We start from the raw sequence: 8,895 nt of genomic DNA on the forward strand, positions 1-8,895 counted from the left end.
TCCCCATCCCCGGCCCCTTCTTCCTTTTTTTGGACCACGTACTGCGAGACAACAGCCTCACGGCTCTTTATTAAAACTGAAAACCACAGAGTTACAAATTACAGGGAGAGAGAAAAAAATACTTACAAATAAACTATGAGAGGGAAGCTATCCAAGAGAGAAGGATGTCTCTATATTTACATTTAATCCTTTGAGCTAAAAGAGAAATATCATGTACAAAGTTACTCCTCCAAGATCTAAAACTAGGAGTCTCATTTCTGAAGATATTTCCATTCCTTTTAGTCCAAATATTCCATGTGGCAGTGAAAACCACTTCAGAAAAGAAAGGGAAGCCAAAGTGCCTCCTGGCAGCTAAGGACATCTCAGAAGTTCACTGGTTTGGTTGGGCGATCCAAGAAATCCCTAGGTAGTTCCAAACACAATGGCTGAAGTTGCAAGCAAAGAATAGATGGACACGATCCTCATGATTGGAAATATGGCACATTACACAGATGTCATCTTGAATGTTCCAATGTCGGTGTTGCATCATATCCCTGGTATTCAATCGATCCATCAAAAGCATCCAACCAAACACTTTAAACTTAAGAGTGTGTGAGCATTTCTAGATCCACTTAAATATAGGATCAACCACCAGATGTGAGTATCGAAACTCATAGTAGATCTTTGACTGAAACTCTCCAGACTTGGATGGCCACGTCCATATGTCCTTGCCCTCCAGGTCTAGACTAACTAGGGTCAGTAAGGATTGAAGCTGGATGAGCTCCTGATAGGCTTCCAATGACAGAGGTAGGTGGAGATTATCAGTCAGTTCAGGCAGCGCAAAAAATTCTTGGAGGTGAAGATGATATGATCACAGTTACGGTCTCTTCTTCCTTGCTGGGGAGGCGCCCTCCCGATCTTGTCAGGCTGCGTCCCGCAGGCCGTGACCGTGTCGGGCTGGCTTCTACCCAAGTGCTCCTTTTTCCTTCTTTCCTTCTCGATGCAACTCCTAGGAGGAGAGGGACAAGAAAGGCATTACAGGGCACTTATCATTTTTCATTTTAAAAGATGTAGGCACTAGCCAAGTTTTAGTTCAAATTATGTAACCCTCTATCCATGTTTGTATTATGTATGATCTGTACTTGTTTATCCACGTACTAATGGAAAAAAGGATGCTTGCCGAGTACTTGTGCACGTGTCATATCCATGCTGAGGAATGATCCCTCAATACTTTCAAGTAAACAAAGTTCTCTGGCAAGACATCTTCTCGGTCCTTTCCACAGCTGCAACTAAACCCTACCTGATGGGTTACGAGCGTGGATGGAGGTCGGCCCCTTGTCAGTCCCCCCAAATGCTACTGCAACCAACTTGACCGAAAAGAATTCAAATCAAAAGATGGGAGCACATATATTGGGAACGACAAGGTTTCCTTACGCCCATGTTTTTCATATGTGAATACATCATGGATGGCAAGGTGAACTTATCTGTGTTTGTTGTCCTTCTTGTTGTTCCCAATAAGGAGGAGCTGTCGGGGACCGATATGCGGGCTTGATCTCGCCTTCCTCTGGGAAGTTCACCCACGGTAGAACCCCGTTGTTAACTTCAAGAAAAAGAAGGGCATGGGAGAAAACAACTGCATACGATCCTTTGTAAGGGATTAGTCATCTTGTATTAGGGTTATTGTAATCATAATAAAGCCATACTTAATTAAACATGCATGCAAGTCTTGTGCCAGCGCTTCATTTTATTATCTTTGCACAGGGTCCGTGCTTGGCTTTATACAAAGGGTTACAAGTCTGGGGGACTATGCTTGTACAAAATAGGTAGAACGGGGAAAGGGGCCCAAGATGTCGATCCTCTAGACTATGAAGGGCCAGGATAAAGGGATAGTCTGCAAGGCTTGAGCTGGTTGATGGATATTCTTGGAATGGAACTGGCATGCTTCACACTTGGTGACGAGGTCAGTAGCATCCCAGAGGGTGGCGGGCCAGTACAATGCTTGCCAAAAAGCTTTCCTGACAAGTGCTCTCGATCCCAGATGTGAGCCACACATGCCTCCATGTATCTCCGCCAACAGCACTAGTCCATTCTCTCGACTATGGGCCTCTTTCTGTATACAATGTTGTCCACAAACTGGTACATAGTTGATTGTCAGGCCACTTTTTTAGATTCCTCCGGATCATCGGGAAGTTCTCCAGTTTGGAACAATTGGACTATGTGTTGTGCCCATGTCGCAGACTGAGGCTCGGCAGCAAGGACTGAAGGCATTTCTTTGGCTATGGGAGCACTTTTATTTTCGGCAAGAACCTAGGATTCTGCTTGATAGCACAACTCATCAGTCACCGTAGGATCTGCTCTGACAGCCTTCTCGCCAGTGCCCCCAGGGGGCTCTGTCAGGGAATGCTTGCCGGTGCTAAGTTTCCTTCTTTTTCTAGCCAAGGCTGATGGAGAAACTGTCGGTTGGGTAAGGTGGAGCACAAAAGTGCCCGGTTCCACAGGAAGCTTCAATGCAGCACACTTCGACAGGTGATCAGCGATGCTGTTTTCCACATAGGTACGTGCTCTGTTTGCAGCCCGTCAAAGTGCTCTTCTAGCTTCCTCACCTCTTCCACATAACCTTCCATCAGCGGGCTCTGATAATCCTTGTCCACCTACCTCACAACAAGCTGGTTGTCATTGCGTATGATTAACTTCTTGATTCCCTATTCGACAACAATCCGGAACCTAGCAAGGAGCCCTTCATATTCTGATGTATTGTTGGTGGCATCTTCCCTAGGGAAATGCATTTGGACGACGTACTTGAGGTGTTCTCCGGTGGGCGCAATGAGTAATACCCCCGCGTCAACACCTTGGAGCGAGAAAGGACCGTCAAAGCACATGACCCATTCCTTAGGGGCCTCCTTGCCGGGGAGGGCAGTTTCCACAATCTCTTCATTAGGCGTCGGCGTCCACTCCACTATGAATTCTGCCAGTGCTCTGCTTTGGATAGTTTGCCATGGTCTCAAATTTTAAGGCAAAACTTGATAGCTCCATAGCCCACTCTACTATCCTGCTGGTGGCTTCGGTGTTCCTCAAGATTCACTATAGTGGGAGGCGAGTCACAATGGTGATCTCATGAGCTTGAAAGTAATGGCGCAGCTTCCTCGAGGCCATGAGGAGGCCGAAGATCAATTTTTGTACACTAGAGTACCTTGATCTCACCCCCTTCAAGAGGGAGCTAACAAAGTAAACTGGTCACTGAACCATTTTCTTTCTTGCCACCCCTTCCCATTTGTCAGCGCTAATTTGTGGTCTCCCTTCGTCGCCATCGGCAGGCTTTGTCGGGGACAAAGCAGGCTCAACACTGGGTGGTTCTGCCGCAGTAGCTTCTTCGCTGTCAACTTCCGTCTGCGCTACAAGGCTGCACTGACCACTTGATTTGTTGCCACTAGATATAGCAGCAACATCTCTTGTTTCTTGGGTGCGACCAAGGTTGGGGCAGAACAAAGGTAAGGTTTCAAATCCCGCAACATAGCCTCGGCCCCTGGAGTCCATTTTACTAGACCGACCTTCTTAAAAAATTTGAAGAACGACAAGGTACGCTCAGCGGTTTTAGAAATGAACCTGCCCAGTGCGGCCACACAGCCAGTCAGGTGTCTCACATCCTTGACGGTCTTCGGGGCTTGGATCTGCTCTATTGCCTTGATCTTCTCGGGATTGGCTTCTATCTCTCGCTGAGACACAAAGAATCCAAGAAGCTTGCCGGACATATTATACGTGTCCAACATATCTATTTTATGAAGTATTGATGCCATGTTTACAATAATTTTATATGGTTTTGGTATGATTTTGATATAACTAACCCGAACTGACATTGTTTTCAGTAGAAGAACCATGGTATTGTTTTTTGTGTAGAAATAAAAGTTCTCCAAATGCAACGGAACTTTTTCACGATTTTTTTTGAACAAAAGAGGCACTAGAAGCTTCATGGGAGGACCAGAAGGTGAAGGAGGTGAGCACAAGACACCTGGGCGCGCCACGAGGCCCAGGCATGCCCGGGTGGGTTATGCTCACCTCGAGGCCCATCTTAGCGTGATTCCAATGCCAAAAATTTCTATATAAATAGAGAAACCATCAAAAATAACCCTAGATCATAAGTTCCGCCGCTGCAAGCCTCTATAGCCACAAAAAACCAATCTAGACCCAGTTCCGGCACCCTACCGGAGGTGGAAATCAACACTGGTGGCCATGTTGATCATCTAGGCGGACACCATGATCAGGAGGGATTAGAATACCCTCATGGCCGAGGGTTTGTACTAGTAGCTATGTGTTTAATCTCTCTCTCTCTTGTGTTCTTGAGATGTCACGATCTTTATGTATCGCAGGCTTTGTTAATATAGTTGGATCATATGGTGTTTTTCCCCCTCTATCTTGTTGTGAATTGAGATTTCCTTTTGAAATTTCGTTTTATGGGATTGAATACTTTTATGGATTTGAGAGCAATTGATGTATGTCTTGCTATGAATGTTACAATGGGGTATCATATTGCTTCACTTGATATGTGTTTCAGCACTCAACTCGCAGATTCCCGAGGTGACATTGGGGTAATCCATGCATATTGGTTAATGCACATTCTCGTCTTTGTTTCTCCGGTAGAAATATTGGGGCACTCTTTGAGGTTCTTTGTGTTGGATTGAGTATTGTGAATATGAAATTGTTTGATGCATATCGTATAATCAACTCACGGATACTCGCGATGACATTGGAGTATCTAGGTGACATTAGAGTTGGTTGATGTGTATCATATGGTGTTATTTTAGTATGAACTCTTAGTTAGATCGATCAGAAAGAATATCTTGGCGTTATTTTAGTACGAACTCTAGGATAGATTGATCAGAAAGAATAGCTTTGAGGTGGTTTCCTAGCCTACGAACAATTTCTTCTTATGTTCTCCGCTAGATAAGAACTTTGGAGTGATTCTTCATCGCACGTTGAGGGATGCTTACACAGTCCAATTATATTAGCATTGTTGAGAGATTGCACTAGCGCAAGTATGGACCCTATGCCTCAATTTCAAGCATTGCAATACCATTTGTGCTCACTTTTGTTACTTGCTACCTTGCTATTTTTATTGTTCCTATTACAAAAATCAATATCTACTATTACTACACTTGTATCACCATCTCTTCGCCAAACTAGTGCATCTATACAATTTACCATTGTATTTGGTGTGTTAGGGACACAAGAGACTTTTATTATTTGGTTGCAGGGTTGTTTGAGAGAGACCATCTTCATCCTATGCCTCCCATGGATTAATAAACCTTAGGTCATCCACTTGAGGGAAAATTGCTACTGTCCTATAAAACACTGCGCTTGGAGGCCCAACACAAGTCTACAAGAACAAGTTGTGTACTATACATCAAGCTCTTTTCTGGCGCCGTTGCTGGGGAGGTGCGTGCTTGAAGGTATATCTTTTGATCTTGCAATTAAATCTTTTAGTTTCTTGTTTTATTACTAGTTTGGTTTGTAAAACAAAACTACAAAAAATGGAATTGAGGTTGCATCATATTGTTCATATTTATAATGTCTTCCATGAAAATGATGGAAAGGAAATTTTTGCTCAATTGATAGAGGAAGAATTCTATAAAATGTTTGACAAAAAATCTTTGAATGATGAGCATGATTGCAATGTTGTTGGTGTTAACTCTTTGAATATCCATGATGCTAGTGATATGCAAAGCCATAAGCTTGGGGATGCTATGTTTGATGAAGATGATATTTTTTAGTCCCCAAAGTTTTGATGAGAATATTTATTATGATGAAAGCATGCCTCCTATTTATGATGATTATATTGATGAAAGTGTATTTGGTGAACTCGTGACTTTATTTAATGATGAATCCACTATTTCGTAAGAGGTTTCAATTGATTATGAGAACAAAATTGCTATCTATGATGATTATTCTGATGACATGTATGCTATAAAGAATAATGATATCCATGAAACTTGTCATCATGATTTCAATTTTCAATTGGATTATGCCAATTAAGTGTCATGTGATAGTTATTTTGTTGAGTTTGCTCCCACTACTATTCATGAGAATAAATTTTATTTTGTGGAGAGTAGTGAAATTTCCATGCTTATGGATCATGAAAAGAATGATTTATGTGATAGTTATATTGTTGAATTCATTCATGATGCTACTGAAAATTATTGTGAGAGAGTAACATATGCTTTTACGTATCTCACTAATATCAAGTTTCCTCTCTTTATGTTGAAAGTTTTGAAGTTGCACCTGTTTTGCCTTCCTATGCTAGTTGATTCTTGCTCCCATAAATTGTTTGCTCATAAAATCCCTATGCATAGGAAGTGGGTTAGGCTTAAATGGCTTGCCATGTGTTTCATGATGCTCTTGTTATGTTTCAATTCTTATCTTTTATGCAAGCATCATGAAATCAACATGCCTAGCTAAAAAGGCATTAAAGAAAAGCGCTTGTTGGGAGACAACCCAACATTAACCCCTACTATTTTTGTGTATTAACATGATCAAGACACTGTAGTAATCATGTTTTATACCTTTTGTTTCAATAAAGTGCCAAGTAAAGCCTTTGGGATAGTGTGGATGATAGTTGACTTGATTCTGTGCAAAAATAGAAACTTTTGTGCCCAGTAACGAAATTGATCTGCTCTGCTGGAACATGATATATTCTTTAATTTTTTACAAATGATTGATATACAAATTTTCCATGTTGTCCTAATTTTGCAGACTTTTTGGATTAGCAGAAGTATGATTATTGTTCAGATCATTACAGACTATTCTGTTTTTGACAGATTCTGTTTCCAATGCATAGTTTGCTTGTTTTCTAGTTTCTATGGCTTATATTGCTCAAAATAAATTGTGGAAATGATAAGGTACAGTAGGAATTGTGTGAGAACAATTATGAATCTTGTCTTTGACAGTACCAAAGTGAATTATTTGTCTTTATCATACTAACCTATCTCAGGAAGTTCCGTTAAGTTTTGTGTGATTGAAGTTTTCATGTTTTGGGTGAGATATTGATATGAGGAGAATAAGGAGTGAAAAAACCCTAAGATGGGGGATGCCCAAGCACCCCAAGGTAATATTCAAGGAAGACCCAAGCAACTAAGCTTGGGGATGCCCCGGAAGGCATCCCCTCACAACTAGGGAAAACCTTATACACAAAGTCTTGTCAGTAGCGCGGGTTAAAGAGATGCACTACTACTAATTAGGAGTAGCGCGTTCTTGTTTCGAGCGCTACTAGTAGGTGGTTAGCAGTAGCCCATGCTGGTGAACCACACTACTATTATGGACAGCCTGGGCCTAGGTGCCCATCCCCACTTAGCAGTAGCGCATGTCTTGTACCGGCGCTACAACTATTTACTTTGGTAGTAGCCTTGAGCTTAAAGACACGCTACTACTAAGCCCATGTTAAAGTCATCCTCCTCGCTTGACCTCTCAGTCTCCCCCCTCACTCTCCATCTCCACTCTCTCTCCCACCCTCGTCAGCGGCCTGCCCCGCCCTACTCAGTCCGCCCTGCACCGGTCCGCGCCCGCCGTCCCCATGCGCCGGCCCTCCCCCTGTGTCGGTGTCAAAACCGACGTATCCCTGGTAGGGGGTCCCGAACTGTGCGTCTAAGGCGGATGGTAACAGGAGGAGGGGGACATGATGTTTTACCCAGGTTCAGGCCCTCTTGATGGAGGTAAAACCCTACGTCCTGCTTGATTATTCTTGATAATATGAGTAGTACAAGAGTTGATCTACCACGAGATCGGAGAGGCTAAACCCTAAAAGCTAGCCTATGGTATGATTGTATATTGTCCTACGGACTAAAACCCTCCAGTTTATATAGACACCAGAAAGGGCTAGGGTTACACAAGGTCGGTTACAAAGGAGGAGATATACATATCCGTATTGCCTAGATTGCCTTCCACGCCAAGTAGTGTCCCATCCGGACACGGGACGAAGTCTTCAATCTTGTGTCTTCATGGTCCAACAGTCCGGCCAAAGGATATAGTACGGCTGTCCGGAGAACCCCTAATCCAGGACTCCCTCAATAGCCCCCGAACCAGGCTTTAATGACGTCAAGTCCGACACGCAGTATTGTCTTCGGCATTGCAAGGCGGGTTCTTCTCCAAATTTCGAATGTTTGTTGAGCAGTATCCGGCACCATAAATGTTGGACCTCTTGGCTTCTACACCCAATAAGGGCTCTCTTCCACGCGTCGAATGAATACGAGGAGCCAGGGCGTTTTTACATTCGCCCCCTAGCCAGATAAATAAATTGTCTATTAAAGGGATGGGGATTCTTAGATCCAATCCATATCATCCTCCCCCAGCGAGAATCCATCGGAGCGTGCTTTGGAAAAATCCACTCCAGCATGGCTGACAACCGCAGCTCCTCCTCCCGCCCCCATAGCCCTAAGCCCGGCGATTAGGAGAGGTGTTCTGTCCCACATAGTCGATTAGTCGAACTGCAGACTAAGGGATATCTCCCTCCAGCGTATATGGTTCCCGTCCGAGCCGGGCTCGCCACCTACAATGGCGGGGAGCAAGCGGAGAGCTTCCCCAGCCCCTCTACGGGGGAGCGGGTATGCCTTGTTCCTTACTTATTAAGGGGACTCGGATTTCCAATTCATCCGTTCCTCTGCGGGCTCCTGGAGTTTTACGGCCTCCAACTGCATAATTTCACCCCTGCTTCCATATTACACATCGCCGGCTATGTTGCCCTCTGCGAGTTATTCCTGGGCTGCAAGGCTCATTTCGAGCTGTGGAAAAGGTTATTATGCCTCGTCCCCCGCACACAGAAGGGGTCACTTTATCAAGTGGGTGGAGCCGAAATATGGCGCATCACCGAAACTGGATACCTGTCTGGTACTCCAAAGAAGACGTCTGAAGACTGGCCTTCGGAATGGTTTT

Source organism: Triticum urartu, chromosome 7A (assembly GCF_056163025.1).
Source record: "Triticum urartu cultivar PI428250 chromosome 7A, HENAU_Tu73, whole genome shotgun sequence".
Lineage (NCBI taxonomy): Eukaryota > Viridiplantae > Streptophyta > Magnoliopsida > Poales > Poaceae > Triticum > Triticum urartu.